This window comes from Phascolarctos cinereus, unplaced genomic scaffold (genome assembly GCF_003287225.1).
Source record: "Phascolarctos cinereus isolate Bilbo 61053 unplaced genomic scaffold, phaCin_HiC Scaffold_2;HRSCAF=192, whole genome shotgun sequence".
Taxonomy (NCBI): domain Eukaryota; kingdom Metazoa; phylum Chordata; class Mammalia; order Diprotodontia; family Phascolarctidae; genus Phascolarctos; species Phascolarctos cinereus.
Window position 1 is genome coordinate 173,434,347 of NW_027555625.1, and position 17,150 is coordinate 173,451,496.

A 17,150-nucleotide genomic window follows, 5' to 3' on the forward strand; every position below is an offset into this window, starting at 1 on the left:
AATCTTAAATGTTGATAGGACATTGTGGAAGAATGAATGTTACTGCAGGCATCTGTCTGTGTATGTAGAACTGGAGCATAGGAGACAGATTAGAGATATAGATGTAGGAGTCCTCTGCATAGAGGGGGTTGTTGAGGTCAAGGGAATAAATAAGATTGTCTTAATACACAATAGGAAGTAATTGCCTTCCATTGCGGAGAGAGAGAGAGTGAGGGAGAGAGAGAGAGAGAGAGACAGAGAGAGAGAGAGAGATAAAGACAGAGAGAAGGGAGGGTGGGAGGGGGAGAGAGAGAAAAGAGGCATACTCTGATAATATACATCTGAGCAGGCAAAATGTCGTGGTTTTCTAGGGAAGTGGAAAAGGGACCTGTTAGCAGAGAGTATCAATAGATTATTACTTTTTTCCCCTCTAATTTATCAGCAGTATCCTAGAGAGTTCACATTTCAAATGAGACTAAGTGACCTCTAATATTATAATTCAATTATATCTCTATAGCTGCACTTTCCTTTATCTCCAAAAAAAAAATCTTAAAAAAAAGAAAATCTTTATCTTCAATCATTCATTTTTTCTTCTCTCTTCTCTTGTGATAGGCAGCTAAGTGATAGTGTGGATACAGTGCTGGACCTAGAGTCAGGAAGACGTTGGACATTTATTGCTTATGTAACCCAAAGCAAGTCATTTAACTTCTGCTTGCCTCAGTTTCCTCAACTGTAAAATGGGGATAATATAGAGAGATATAGGTAGACAAAGACACAGACACAGATATATGTCTATGTATGTCTAGCTTTATATCTATATCTGCTTATGTATATATGCATATGTGTATATATACTGAAGTTTCATATAAATATAAATATATATATATGCATTCATTTATAGACAGACACAGAAATATAATAATTTGTCAATTTCTATTTCCATATAGATATCTGTATTCAGATCTTTATATATAGACATGTATCTATAGATACAGATATACACATGAAAATATGCACATGGACTTATATATAGATATGTGTCTGTGTATCTTTATCTCTGAAGAAATGTCTACCTATATTCAAATCTATATATCAATATTGATATAGAGATAGATTATGCCTGTGTCTAAATAAATATATTTATATAACTATATATCTATGTCTATTTCTATATCTACATATGTATGTAAACATGGTATTTATATATATTTGACATGTCTATAGATAAAAATAAATAGATATGGTCATATCTCTTTCTATTTATATCTACATAGATGTCTAATTATATCTATAGCTACAAATAGAGATAAATGTAAATGATCACATATAGATTTGGTATAGATATGTAAATGGATATAGATATACATATTTTCTACATATATGCATATATCTATGTCTGTCTCAATCTATATCATATAGATATCTACCATATCCAAATGTATGTCTATATGTCCACAAAAATAGGTATAAGTTTAGATGTAGATGTAGATGTAGATGCAGCTTTAGATAGATGATAGATAGATAGAGGCAGAGATAGAGTTATATAGGTGGTACAGTGGATAGAGTGCTGAGCCTGGAGTCAGGAAGAGTCATCTTCCTTAGTTCAAATCTGACCTCAAATACTTACTAGGTGCGTGATCCTGTGCAAGTAATTTAGCCTGGTTTGCCTTAGTTTCCTCATCTGTACAATGAACTAGAGAAGGAAATGATGAACCATTTTAGTATCTTTGCAAAGAAAACCCCAAATGGGGTCACAAAGAGTCAGACTTGACTGAAAATCAACTAAATAACAACAGAGACTGAAATACTACAAATTGCAGTGATTTGGATCTATCTTCTCAAAATACCATCCTTTTATTCTCCCTTTTGCTTCCAAAGTTGTCAACAGTATAGTCTTCATTTACTACTTCCATTTCCTCACCACCAACTTATTCTTAAAATCTATATAACTGAATTTATGCCCTAATAGCTTTGCTGAAATTGTTCTGTCCCAGAACTTTAGAATAGTTGCATTTAGAGAAGGAAGGCAGTAGAAATAATCTAGGCCTCTCCTCTCTTTACACAGGTAAGAAGAATAGTAGCTCATGTTTCTATAGTACTTACATGTTTACAAAGTGCCTTCTTTACAGTAATCTGGTGAGGCAGGTCTTCAAATACTACTATCTTCCTTTTATATATGAAGAAAATGAAGCCCAAAAAAGTTAAAGGATTTTCCCAATGGCACATTGGAGAGCAGAATTTAAATACCTACCTTTTGAGTCCAATATACTTTATTGGACCACTCTCCCTCCCATGACATCCAATCCAATATACTTATTTCCTTTAACTTTAATTCATCTTTAATGCTATTGACTTCCTCATCCTTGAAATTTTCTCCTTTTTTTGTACTACCATCTAGCTTTTTCTGTCACTACTCTGACCTCATTTCTCTGTCTTCATTGCTGATGCCATTTCCTCTTCCCTCAGTAAAAGGATTACTCAAGACTATGCCCTCTTTTTCTGTGATCTACCTTCTCTCCAAGATTTCTTACTCATTCTCATGGTTTCAACTATTACCTTCCCCTATGTGGATAGCCTCCAAATTCATAGCTTTTTGTCCTCAGCTCCCTCCTGAAACACAATTATGCACTTTACCAAATTTGTAGATTACAAAAAATCTGAAAGGAATCCAAAAACCCAAGGTATTCTAAATGTTTTAAAGTTATCTTAAGCTTTATTAGCTTAAACACATTACCATTGCTGCTACTCCTGCTCTATCTTCCAGTCTGAACCACCAGAGACGGCGTATAAAATGAGCTAAACTTACTCACTTCTGTATTCCCTTGAATCATACGTCCTTATCTTTACTCAGTACATTGTCATCCTGCAGTTAAGCATTTATCCCTCGCCCTTCACTATCTCTTTTTTACCTCTTCCTTTGAGAATTGTAATTAAATCAATGCAGCTCTGAAAGGGGTGTATCAATAGTTTACTTTGCTGTTCTACTCACCTTCTTTAATGATTTCACAGGCCAAAATACTTTTCCCTTACCTATCTCCCCCATGCCTGGAATGCTCTCTCTTAAGCTCAAATTCTCTTTTCTGAAAAGTTCTTTCCTAGTCTATTCAATGCTAGTGCCTTTCCTCTGAGACTGCTTCCAATTTATCCTATACGCATCTTGTATGAACATGGTTGTTTGCATAGTCTCCCCTATTAAAATTAAAATAGCTCCTTGAAGGCAGAGATTGTTTTGCCTTTGTTTCCAAAGTGTTTAGCATCTTTGCCTGGCACAGATTAAGTGCTTAATAAATGCTTGTTAATTTAACCAAATTTGCAAAATGAAATTTAATGTAGAAAATCTAAAAGTCAAATCTTTACAATTTGAATTATGAATTGTGAATGTGATGACTACAGAAAATAATGTGAGTACTTATGTGAAATGACACAAAGTTGATAAAGGAGAACCAGGAAAACAATAGACACAGTGACTACAGTGTTATAAGTAGAAAGATCAGCAAGGACAAATCAATCAAAACCGAATCCTGCAAAATTACAGTAGCAAAGTTTGACCTCAAAGAAGAAACTGAGAAAGTCCCTCTACCTTCTTTACAGAGGTAGGAGAGATTATGGGTCAGGAAAACTGCATATAGAATTTTTTTTAATACATTGGTAACTTAGTGTGAAATGTTTTTTTTTTAAATTATTTTTGTTCTTTTTTATCAGTGGGTGCTTAAGACTTAATGAGTTACAATACCCTAAAGACCTACCATTCCCAGATGGAGGCAAAGAAAGTCACATCCAGAGAAACTAAGTGCCACTGAAATAGTTGCATTCCTTAGGTGTAAGACAAAGATGGTTCTCTGGGAAGGGAAATGGGGTGGATATATTGGGAAATAAAGATGTCACAAAAATGAAGATGACAATAAAAATGTATTGTTTTTGAAAAAGAAAAGTAAGGAATCCACAAATGATGGCATGTGGGAAATAGGTTGAAACATTACCTGAGTATAGAGAAGACTGTGTGTTGGTGTGGGAGGGGGAGAGGGAAAAGATATTAACTGCCATCTTGAATCAACTATTTGGAGATTTATAGAAATAATAAGGATTTATTCTTCCTCTCTTCAGTTTCAGAGGACAGAATGAAGACCAGTAGGTGAAAAATAGATTGAAATAGTGTAGTTATGAAGAGATGAGTGTCAACCCTAGAATTTAAAAAGTGGAAATGGAAAGGAGGGGTTGAATGGGAAAACAGTATGAATGGAGAATCAATATGATTTGGTAATTGATTAAATACATGAGCTGAGTACAAGCAATGATTTCATAAGAATTGGACCTGTCAAAAAATAAAAAAGCCTTCCTTGTTAGGGAAGGACCTCTCTGTTACTGGAGGTACCCTCCACTAAGTCTGGATGACCACTTGTCCAAACTGTTCTTGGAATATTGGCAACTGTAGACAGGATTTGTGACTCAGGTAGGATCTTCATGAGTCAATGCCTTTTATCTCTATAATGATTTCTAACTACCTGGTGGATATCTACACTTAAATGTCCTACTCTCACTCAGATCTATTATATCTTAACCCAGACTCATCTTTTCCTCAAAACCAACTCTTACTTCAGATGTTCCTTTTTTGTGACTGCCAACATGTTTTTCAAATTGTTGAGTCTGAAACCTTTAAGTCACCTTGGATTCATCTCTTGCTCATGTATTTAATCAATTACCAAATCATATTGATTCTCCATTCATACTGTTTTCCCATTCAACCCCTCCTTTCCATTTCCACTTTTTAAATTCTAGGGTTGACACTCATCTCTTCATAACTACACTATTTCAATAATATCTTAACTGTTCTTCCAATCTTTAGTTTCTTCTATCTCCAGAACATACGCTACTACAAATTATCTATTTTGAATCTTTGAAAGATCCCTGATTTCCTCAGTAGAGACACACAACTACTGAAGCAGGTCACAATAACTCCATATCTTACAAATGATCTTTTTGAATTTCTGTGGCTAAAAATATATATTCTCACCAGGTACTAAATCTCCTTGAACTGAATTAGTCTGACAACAGAAAGCCTGATGGAGCCCTAAAGGTTTTTTCTTGTTCGTTTTTTTGTTTGTTTTTGTTTTGTTTTGTTTTTTGGCTTGGTATGACCTTGGTAAATTGCAAAGAGGCAAATTCAGGCTCCGTGTTAGGAAATCTTCCTAATATTTTCAGTGAGTCCAAAGGTGGGCATTTTGGGCTGCTCTAGGAGGTAGTGGATTATCTCTCATTCTAGTGGAGTCTGGATGATGAATTGTCTTTTATGTTATGATGGCGATTTCTTTCATATATGGCCTGGAAGAGATGACCAGTGGAGTCCCTTTGAACTTTCAAATTCTCTGGGTTTTTGACTTTTAAGGGGTTGCTTTCTGCAGCTTAGTTTTTGAGAAGTCAACTCCATATCACAACGGGACAGTAGAGGAGGCCTTTAGTGTAGGCCTTTCAAATTAATTTTCCTAAAATATCCCTTTGCACATATTATTCTCTCTCAAAAAACTTCAATGCCTACACATAGCCTAAAGAATAAAAAGTCCATAGTCCTTAATTTCTGGATAAATCAAAGAGTTTAGTTTTTATGTAGGGCTCTTCTTTACTCGGACTTCCTCTTCACTCTCAAGTTAAATTAGTTCCCTTAATGAACTTCCCAGTTTTAACTAGGCCTACTCAATGTTTGTGAACAGGCCATGTGTAATCATTTGCCAAAATCTTTCATAATGTTGCCTAAGTAATCTTCCTAACGTTTAGGTGATTTCCCTGATCAAAAATATTTTGTGGTTCCTTGATGTTTCCTGAACACAAATTTGTATTCAAGAACCTTCCATCCTTATTTCATAGCATTCCCTTTACTGTTCTCTGTGTTCCAGACTGCCTGAACTACTAAACATTTCTGGATCTCTTGCTGTCCTCCATGGCTTCCTTCTTTTCTCTTTGCCTAAAATGAACCTTCCCTACTTCATCACTTCTTCAGTGGACACACTTTCCTTGCCTCAAGACCAAGCTTAGATGCCAAAATAAGCTCTCCGAGTTAGAAGTAATTCTTTCCTTTTTGAATCCCTAATGCCACTCTGGCTTCTCCAATGTCTTTAATCATTGTTTAATTTGTCTTATATCTATTTATGTATAGATATTGCCACCACTCCAGCATAAGCCCTCGTTACCTCACACCTAGACTATTACAACAGCCTTCTGGTTGGCTTCCTTTCATACATTTATCAAAGTGATCTTCCTAAGCATAGATCTGACTTCAATAAACTCTAGTGGCCACTTATTTCCTCCACTATCAAATATATCCTGTTTGGCATTCAAAACCCTTCAGAACATGGCTCCTTTCTACCTTTCCAGTCTTCTTACACCTTATTCCCCTCCAGATACTCACAAATCCTGAGCCTCTGGCCTCTTTGCTGTAACTCAGACAAGATATTCTATCTCTTTTATTTTCACCAATTGTCCCCCATACCTCAAATTCTCTCCCTCCTCACCACTACCTCTTGGCTTCCCTATCTTCCCTCAAGTCTCAGCTAAAATCCCACCTTTTACGAGAAACCGCCAATTTATCCTTTATGTACTGTGTACATACATAGTTATTTAAATATTATCTCCTCCCACTAGATTGTGAGTTCCTTGAGAGAAGGGACTATTGTTGCCTTTCTTTGTAACCCTAACACTTATCACAGTGCCTGACACATAGTAGGCACTTAATAAACATTGTTTGATTTGAATTGTGTACATATCTTATCCCCCTTACTAAATTTTAAACCCATTGAGGGTAGGGACCATTTTTCATATTTTCCTCTAGCATGTAGGTAGTTATATGTTCTATAGACATAGTATCAAATCTGGAGTCAGGAAGACCTGAGTTCAAATCTAGCTTCAGAAACTAGCTGTGAGACCTTGAAGAAGTCACTTATCCATCATCTGCCTCAGTTTCCTCAATTGAAAATGGACATAATAATAGCATCTAACTCCTATGGTTGTTGTGGAAATAAAATTTTTAAAATGGTATATCCATAAAGAATTTTGCAAAGCTTATAGTGCTATTTTAATTATTATCATTATTATTTTAAATCTTGTACATATCCTAATACTCACAAAGATCTGTGATCTTATCAGTATGGTATTCCCTCCACTGATGCAGGATATAACCCATTCATCCCTATCCATCCTGTGTAACTTTGTTCTATGTCCTACCAGAAGTTTACCACATGGGATATCACTCGTTATGCTTTGGGCCTCCTTTGCTTTATCTTGACATCTTGAGGACATCAGTGGGGTTTTTGTTGGCCCTCACTCTAACCACATGACTAGCCCATTTTCTTTTATTCTCAAACATTTCATTGATAATGCCTTTTATTAGGATTCATCTTCACAATTCTTTGCTTGTAATATATTGTCAGCTAATAAAATTCGATACCATACATATCATTACTTAATAAATATTTGTTAAATTATTCAATTAAATTGGATTTCGTACTAATTTATTCCTCTGTGTTCTATGAGCAACAGCTCATAAAATAAAATGTCCATTTTTCCCTCTTTCCTCACTCCTATTTTCTAAGGTCCAAATAGGCTTAAAGGTCCAAATCAGTTCTATTTCATAAGAGAAGCTTTTCCTGATTACTTCAACCCACAGGGATCTCTCCTTCCTCTTCCCTGATATTGTACTTATTATATATATCACCCATTTTTTGTTTAATACATGCTGTAGTGAATTATACTGTATTGTTTTTACATAAATGATGTCTCATTAACAAGATTCTAATCCCCTGAAAGGCAAATACATGTCTCATGATGTCTTTTCATACTTCCTGAGATGAGCACAGAATCTTACACATTGAAATACTAAATAAATATTGGCTGATAGTGGTTAATACAGGAACATAAAAGAAGAAAGGGATTTTTATTTCATTATCTTTATGGATCAAAATGAGAATTTCTATGTAATTAGATTCTATAAATATCCTCAGGTTATTTCTCTTACACCATGTATCACAGCAAGAATAAGTAATAGTGACAACCCAGTAAGAAACAATTCCAACCATAACTAGCCATCAACACAGTCTAGAGCTGTGGTTAAACTAAATCTTTTACATTTTCTTGCTAATAAATGCTCCTAAATATTTTGAGTTTCTCTAAAGTCACTAAGGCTTAGAAAGGCTATTTGTCATAAGTCAAGCAGGATTCAACAAGGCATGACTTCCAGAAGAGCACAGCTGCCTAAAATTGGCCAGCAAATGGAGAGAGAGTATTGCTTGCAGTAACCCGGCCTGCTGTCAACAAGCAAGTCTCTGACCAGCCTAGTAAATGTTTTATTGATTTAATATTAAATTAACTACCCCAGCATAAGGAGTGCATTATGTTTAATGGCATTCTGATATTTGTAACTGTAGTTTGCTATAATGCACCTGTAAAATTAGTATTTCATAATATTCCACAAAAAGCTATAAAATCTAATTATTTTTATGTGGAGTTTTGAAAAAGCTTGACATGGGCACTGGCACATGGATTTGAAATGCATCAGAGAGCAAGATTCTTTTCAAGCACCAATGGGGAAGTGTGCTGCCCTCTCCCAAATCCACTTCATGATATTTAGCTGATAAAGATATTGCTTATCTTAAAAACATTCACAAGTTGTTCATTTATTGTTGCCTTTATGTTTTCTCTAAAATTATAGTGGTAAGATCCATAGTTACAAGTTTACTAAAACTAAATCATCTCTGTGTGTGTGTGTGTGTGTGTGTGTGTGTGTGTGTGTGTGTGTGTGTGTGTGTGTCTGTGTCTGGGTCTGGGTCTGTGTGATTCTGGCTACTCCTGGTGGAAAATAATAGGTGCTGTTATACCATAGTTAGGGAGTTGTTGATGATGATGATGATGTTATCATTTCCCTTATTTTTAAAAGCAAGAACATTATTTACAACTACTGGATATTTCAGGGCAAATATTCACCTATTAGTGAAACAGTTTAGGGAAAAAAATACACTTTAAATAAAACATTCATCTCAGTTCCTCTGTTGATCAATCCAATTTAAATGCTTATGGTCCATGACAATGTGATTCCTATAAAGGAATTCAATCAATTTGAGTAAATAAGTTTCATTTTCAAGTCCTTTCTTTATTAAGTGGTTGAAATTGGCTAGGACTGGTACACAAGACAAAAATTACATTTCTGAAGAGAGTCGTAGACTATCAGAGGTAGAAGTGATTTCAGTGGCTATTTGTAAACCATAGAGACACAGGTGTTGGTCTCCCAACTTTCACTCCCACTACAAGGATATTTATGGCTGCTATATCTCCCTTCAGGATTCTAGGAGTAGCACTTAGGGTTTGGTGATGCTAGTGCTATAGCTCATAAACCCCTACTTGTGTTCTTCCACCATGTTTACCAGTTGATATCAATTCATCAGGCAGAATTAACTTTTACAGAGGAGTATTTACCAACATGGTATAATAAGAACAGAGACAGTCTCCCATCAGTGCAAATACAGTCCAGAGGAAAATGACTTTAAACTTAAATGACATGTGCAAAGCTCCTTTACACAGAGGTCCTTATTGCTGAAAATTCTTTTCTTTCTGTGGTACTTTCCTTTATCCATGGTATAGCTTCATTGCTTCACTTTATAGAGTCTTGAAGCTTCCTTTCCTCAGTTTATCTAGTTTATTTTTGGCTGCTAATTCATACAACACATCAGCTGTTCTGGGAATACTGCTGAGACTAAGATTTTAGTGCAAAGTCCAAAATCCTTCAAAGCTCTGAAATGTATAAGGTCCTTCTCTGGTCAAAGGGAAGTAGGAAGTAGACTGAAGCCAGCAGAAGCTGGGGCTCTTCTTCTCCTCTCCATACTCCACCCCCACCAAGTGACTCCTCAGAGACTTGGCTGGAAGCTTCCACCTAAATCTTAAATCCATAGGTTCTGACCTGGAGGTGAATGTGTTTCTTAGCCAACACTAAACAAGCTTTCCGTGTAACTCTTTTCATCCAATGACTTTCAGTGACTTCTGAAATGATCAAGGACTTTCCAAACTTAATATAAAGTCATAGATTGATTGTTCTTCCTTGACAAAGGTATCAAGATTTAGCATCATGTCACTTACTTGAAGTGGGATTGACTCAATCAACCATCACCCTTCCGTACTATAATTGACACCTGAAAAAGAATTCTTTGGTCCACCCCAGCCTTTGCTTGAATACTTCTAATGAGAGGCAACCTACCACCTCCTAAAGCAATACTTTAGGAGAATTCTAATGGTTAGAATATATTCCCTTACGTCAAGCCTATATATGCCTCTATGAAAAGTTCTACCCCTATTACAAAGAAAAGTCTAATCTCTTCTTCACAAAAAATCTCTAAGTCTTTCTATTTTGGCTAAATAGCCTTATTTCCTATAACCAATATTTATGTAACACAAAGTTGAGGCTGTTCAGCATCCTTACTCCATTTATCTGAGTGCTATCTCAGCTTATCAATATCCTTTTTAAGTGACTCCCAGAACTGAGCACAATATTCCAGGTTTGGTCTGACTAGGGAATACTACAGTGAGACTACATCCTTGAGGCTAGGCCTCCTTTTTCTTTTTAAATATATTTTGGTGTATTAAATATTTCTAAATTACATTTAAAATCTTTTAATGTTCATTTTTTAAAATTTTGAGTTCCAAATTCTCTTCTTCTTTCATTCCCATCCCCCTTTGAGAAAGCAAACAATTTTATATCGATTATGCATGTGAAGTCATGCAAAACATATTTCCATATTAGCCATGTTGCAAAAAACACACACACACACAGGCCAAAAAACCCACAAGAAAAATAAAGTAAAAAAATATGCTTCAATCTGCATTCAGAGTTCATCAGTTCTCTTTATGGAGGTAAATCACATTTTTCATCATGAATCTTTTGAAATTGTACTAGATTGTTGTGTTGATGAGAGTAGCTAAGTCTTTCACATTGATCATCCTTACAATATTGCTGTTACTGTGCATGATGGTCTGCTGGTTTTACTTGCTTCACTTTGCATGAGTTAATATCAGTCTTCCAAGGTTTTTCTGAAACTGTTTTGTTCATCATTTCTTATAGCTCAATTGTATTCTGTTCTCATGCACATCTTTTATGAGAGAGAGAGAGAGAGAGAGAGAGAGAGAGAGAGAGAGAGAGACTGAGTGTGTGCGTTATTTTTCCACCTCCAATTGTGTGGAGTATAACTGGGGTTCACAAAGCCTGTACTAGATTTAAACTCTCTCAGTTTCTCTCACACTGAAAAGGCATTGAGCATGATCCTGATTCATCTTTCTGAGTAACAGCCTAGTTAAACATAGGAAGGCTCATCAATAGTAGCTTGTCCATGAGTTCTTTGATTATAATAATCTGTGAAATAAACAACAAAATAGATAGATAGATCATTCCTGGGTGTTCCTCACTGTGTACCTCCCTTTCAGAGCAACAGTGTCCCAGTGACATAAAAATGGGACAGAGTATAATAAGAATTACACATTTTAAACTATCTGTAAACTTTAATGTCTGTGCCAATAACCAAGGTACTCTAAATGTGAGATACTGGCTTGTAAGTGGCAGAATGAGTAAAGCACTGGACTTGGTGTCAAAAAGAACAGAGTTCAAATCCTACCTCAGTCACCTACTAGCTATGCAACCCTGGGCAAGTCACTTAACTTCTCTCAGGCTCAGTTTCCTCCTCTGTAAAATCAGGATCATAATAGCACCTGCCTTATAGTGTTGCTGTGAGGGTTCACTGAGATAACATAAGTGAAATATTTTGCACACCTTAAAGAATATATACTAGCTAGTGATATGATTAATGAATGGAACTATTGTTGGAGGGACTAAATTACATCAATTTTGATATTCTTGCTTCAAACAAAGTAAGAAGAATGAACTAAATGAAGGAATGGTTCACAAAAACACATTAGAGCAAAAAAGCTAGTAGCTAACAGTTGGTTTTGTCACTTTACCAATGTTAACATGAAAAAAACCTTTTCTTTCTTTTTTATTTGTGGTACATTAGGCCATCTCATATTGAGAGCTAATTATAAATATATGCAAAAAAGTATGAAAATAATTGTAGCTTATGCACCAATATTGGTTGCAGAGGATGAAGTACAGAAAGTCTTTGAAAAGTGAGCGCAACATTCCAAATTAAATCAGCACATAGACTAATAATCTGTAATTTCAGTGAAATGATGGGACTATTTAAGGACAGTGGTGACATGTATGTTTGAAAGCAGTAATAAGAAACGAGAAAGGACAAAAGGATAAAAATGTATAAACTATAGAGAAGCTTCATGCTTCTACATCATGAATACCACTTTCAAAATAAAATAATGTGTAGGCACTTTACATGGCAAATACCAAATAACAAAGCAAAAAACAATGAAATGGATCGTTTTTGTATCAATGGAACAACTTTCCATGGAGTTGGGCATTCACACGTTGGCCTTTGCTAAAAAATAATATTCTAGCAAAGAAAATATATGAAAAGGCAACTCCTTCTTCTTCTTTACAGAGATGGGAAACTATAGGTGTGGAATATTATATATATATATATATATATTATATATATATATATATATCAGACTTTTAAAATATATTTTTATGTATAATATCAGATTAGTTCTGCTAAACTACCACTTTTCCTTCCTTTTTATTCTTTGTTACAAAAGTTGATTCTCTGGGAGGAAAAAGGAAAACATATAAAATGTAAATTATGTAAAGACAAACATATCAATAAAAAATAAGTTACGGATGAGCATTATCACAGAGTGTTAGTTGGTTCCCTGGTTCCCATAAAAGAAAAGGCTAATGTCAAAAAGGATTCACAATTGAGCAAGCAAGAGTTGCCTACTTCTTAGTTCAAAGGGGAGAAAACCAAATCTTTGTCTCTTTCTATTTTTTTTCCTCCAACTCTTTTGAACATATCCCTTCAGACCCTGCCAGACTCCACATCCCAGCAGCTATCATGTATCTATATCTAGCTGTCTATATCTATCTATGTCTATATTGATTATCTATCTTCACAGGACAGCAAAAATATGCACTTATTTAAGTGAGCCTGAGTGGGAACTTACATCTCTGGATACCTCTTCTGCTTTTTCTTTCACTAACTATAGATGACCAAACAGTAATCCTGAGAGATGGATGTTTGCAGCCTTGGCTACTGGTTCCCTTATGAACTGAAGAGATCAAGTTCTTGGATCTAATGTTAGCTGCCCAGCAGTATGTGCTTCTGCAACTCTATCCTTTTTAGATGAGAACATGACCACCACTAGGAGGATGAGTCTTGCATGCCTGGTTGACCAAAAAAAATAGACCTTGAGTTGCTACTTGGACATTACAAATCTGAGGTGAATGTGAAATATCTGTTAAACAGTCTCAGAAGTCTCTCAGGAGTCTTTACCTCTCCAGAAAGTACAATATAGTTAATGGGCTCATGTTCTCTAAGTATTTGTCAAAGCACCTTAGTTTTTTTTTCTTATGCATTTCTTTTATGGTAGAGGAAATAAAAGCCTTCATATCAGATAACTATTATTTCCCATATTGAGCTACTTCTCTAGAAGGAATTCTGATCATCTCTTTTAGGTAGAGCTTAAATCTGAGCCATCCCTAAGTTTTTTTTTAAAGAATTTCCTTGGTCTTTGGGGTGGAAGAATAATAAGCAAAAAAGTAAGGAATCTTTTTTTAAGCTTGAGCGCCTTCTTTCCTCCTTCTTTCTAGAGATCAGACTATTCCGTGACTGGACATAAATCTGTATGAGTCCAGAAATTTACTAGAAATAGGTGTTCTGGACCATGGATAATGTAGCTTTCTAGCAGGAGAAGACTCATGGTTGATGTGGCATTCATCCCTAAATCAACTGTCTACTTATAGTCAAATCACCATCTTGTTAAAACAAAGATAATAATTTGTATAAAACTAGAAAAAAGAATGATGAGAAAAATATAGCATACAATTAAAATAATTGAATCTGCACCCATTTAAACAAGATATTGATAATGAGAAAAAGGGTAACCATTATCAATTACAGTACTATTGTGTAGATGTTTAAGGGTTATATCAGTTGTCATAGGAGATGAGAAAAGCATTAAAAAGTATCCTAGAAAATAATTCATTTACTTGCCAAGACGAAAGAAATATCAACCAAAGGCAATATAAATTTAGAATATAAACCTATTGGTTAAATCTTATGAAGAAGGATGATACAAGTTTGTTAGAGGTATCACTTTATAAACACAATAAAGGAACAGTGGGAGGTGAAGGCCTTTCAAAGAAAATTTGGAAAAAGACTCAACTAAGTAAAGTTAGCACAGGACATTTAATGACCTATATCTTAAAAAGCTGGGAGAATTAAAAAAATGATATTTTTAAAGTGCTTTGCACAGTGCCTGGCACATAGTAGGTACTTAACACACTTGTTCTCTCTTTGATCTTTTAAAGATCAAAATGGAAGGGAGCCAACAAAAAGAAGAAAAATGGAAAGCATCTGAAGTTATTTTTATAACAAATTGATTTTATCATCAAGGACAGTAGAGAGAAGACATTTAGACACTAACATCACTGTACCACATATGTGTACGTAGGAGATAGAAATGGCACCTCAGTGAACAAAGAAAGGAAACACAGTCATATTAAAGCAAATGTGATGGTGGAGATCTGTGCTGGAACTAAAGTAAGCGTAATGGAGGAGATCTGAGATGGTGGTGAAATAAACATGAAAGCAATGTGAGGTTGATTCACAAGGGATCAGATGGAAAGGAAGTTAACTGGAGGGGAAAAAAAAAACTTGAATTGTATTAATATCGAAAACGGTGACCAAGAAAACAAAGACATCTTTCAAACCATATGGTTACTTTCTCATCTTCCTGAATTTTTATTTGAACCATATCTACATGCATCAAGGATGTTTTCAGTAAAGGTATTAGTAACTAATAATCTCTCATAAAACAATATTCCATAGTGAGTGATATCTTTATCATCATACAAATGACTGAAAGATACAGAGAATTCAAGATCTCATTGGGGTAATGATGTTTGTTGAACATTAAAACATTTTGAATACGTAAATCAAAAAAGTTATTAAAGACTCTCTTCCAGCAAGTTGTCTCCAATCTGTGGGTCAAGATTATTCAAAATCCCTTGAAAGATAAAACAATAGAGAAAACTGTCCGTTGACAAAAACGTTAGGTGAAGCATAAAACATCGAGATATATGCTTGTCAAAATTGTTCAGTACTATGATAGAGGAAATGCAGAGCTGAGGGCAAGTTAAAGAAGGATTTCTTGTGGATGCTGGGATTTTTCAGATGTTCCTGTTTACAGAAAAGGTTGCGTTCATTTTGTGCAACCTCAGAACTTTGTGAAACATCTTGCAAGAGAATTTCATTCAAAATAGTTTGTCCTGACCACCTACACAAACCAAGTAGATGAAGAATGTCAATTGCCCAGATTGGACAATTGGCAATTGGACAGATAGCCTGTATTACTTATTCATCAGTATGTATATCTGTAAGAGACAGCAACATTTGACAACAAATCAGGCTCAGAATTAAACTGGAGACAGGGAGCAAGCTAGATTGCTTTTAGGAAGTTATTAAAAAAAAGAAACTCTTTAATGACCTCACATTTCTCCTAGAAACAAAGTCTATCTTTAAAAAAAAAAAAAGAGGGGGGGTTTCAGTATTGTTATAAAGCTATGATACATGGAATATAACTGTCTCCAAAGAATTGAAAAATAACATCTGAGAATATGCAAGAAGCCTTTGCAAATGGGTCTCTTTTCCACCTTTTATTCATTCTGCTGTCTGCTGTCTCCACCTGTGCTACATCAAACAGCTATGACAAGAACTGTATTTCTGGTCTCCTGCCTCCTCTCCAAACTCTTCCTGAGCCTCCACACTCATCAGCTGCCACCTTTCCTTATTTTTGAGCATCAAAATTTCAGGGTTTTCGCTTCACCTTGAGTGTGGCATGGAATCTCACAATGTCCCTACCCCTAATATGGCTAAAGAATTACTTGTAAATGTCTTTACTAAAAACTGTGGGCATCCACATTTAGAAAATCAGGGCCCACAAATACCAGTACAGTGACTCAGGCCAGTGGAGGGACCCCCCGCCCGAAAAGGGGAGGGAAGAAGAAGCTTTGCATTTACAAAGGGCCTACCATATAGTACCCAGGCATTGTGCTAAGAACTTTACAAACAAGGTAGGTACTGTTATTATCCCCATTCAACAGTTAAGGAAACTGAGGCAGATAGAGGTTAGTGACGTGGCTAAATTTGAACTCAGGAAATGTTGATTCCAGACCCAGCACTCTGTCCTCTGTGCCTCCTAGCACGGTAGTACCTGGAACACTGCCAGAGGGTTAATTACGACAGCGTATGCAATTTTATACTTAATTCCTTTTTTCTGTAAGAGCTACTTCATAGAAGCTTCTTTAAATTATCCAATTCCTTCCACTGCTGATTTTGTTTTAGCAAGACCGCTGACTTATTTATTTAGGGTGGTTGGGCGGGTTGAAGAGGTCTCCCCAAGTTATTTCCCACTCCACTATCTTCCTGGGGTAAATTACTTTTTAAGGGAGTCTGTCTTTCAGAAATCCAACTACCAATGTTATCAGTCAAAAATATTCAGGATTTAAAATAGTACTGATTAATGTACTTTGTTCACAAATACTTTTAGCTTTAACCAATGTTGTGCAGGCATACAACTAGAAATGAATGAGGTTATTTCCTTTCCAAGCTTTCATGTCTGGGAACATATTCATTAGTATTGTAATTTTATCCAAGTTACCCACCCATAGGAATATCTGTTGCATCTACTTACATCTTAGGACTAAGTAAAAATCTCAATGGAAAAACGTAGTTTAAAAGGAAAACAAATGAAGATTTTATTCACTGAACCCAGCCCTTGAATTATTTAGTCTTGACATTTAGTTTTATGTGAAAAACTGGGCTTTGGTCTCTCACAATGAGTTCACAGCAGGTACTAATAAATAGTGTCCTAAAAATAATTTAAAAAATAGAAGCAGAATTTTATGGCAGTTTCAAATAAGAGAGAAAAAAAAACACAAAATAAAATGTATCATTTAGCATATGTAGTAAGAATGATACTGGGCTAAGAGTCAAGGTATTGGATTGGAGACTGATTCA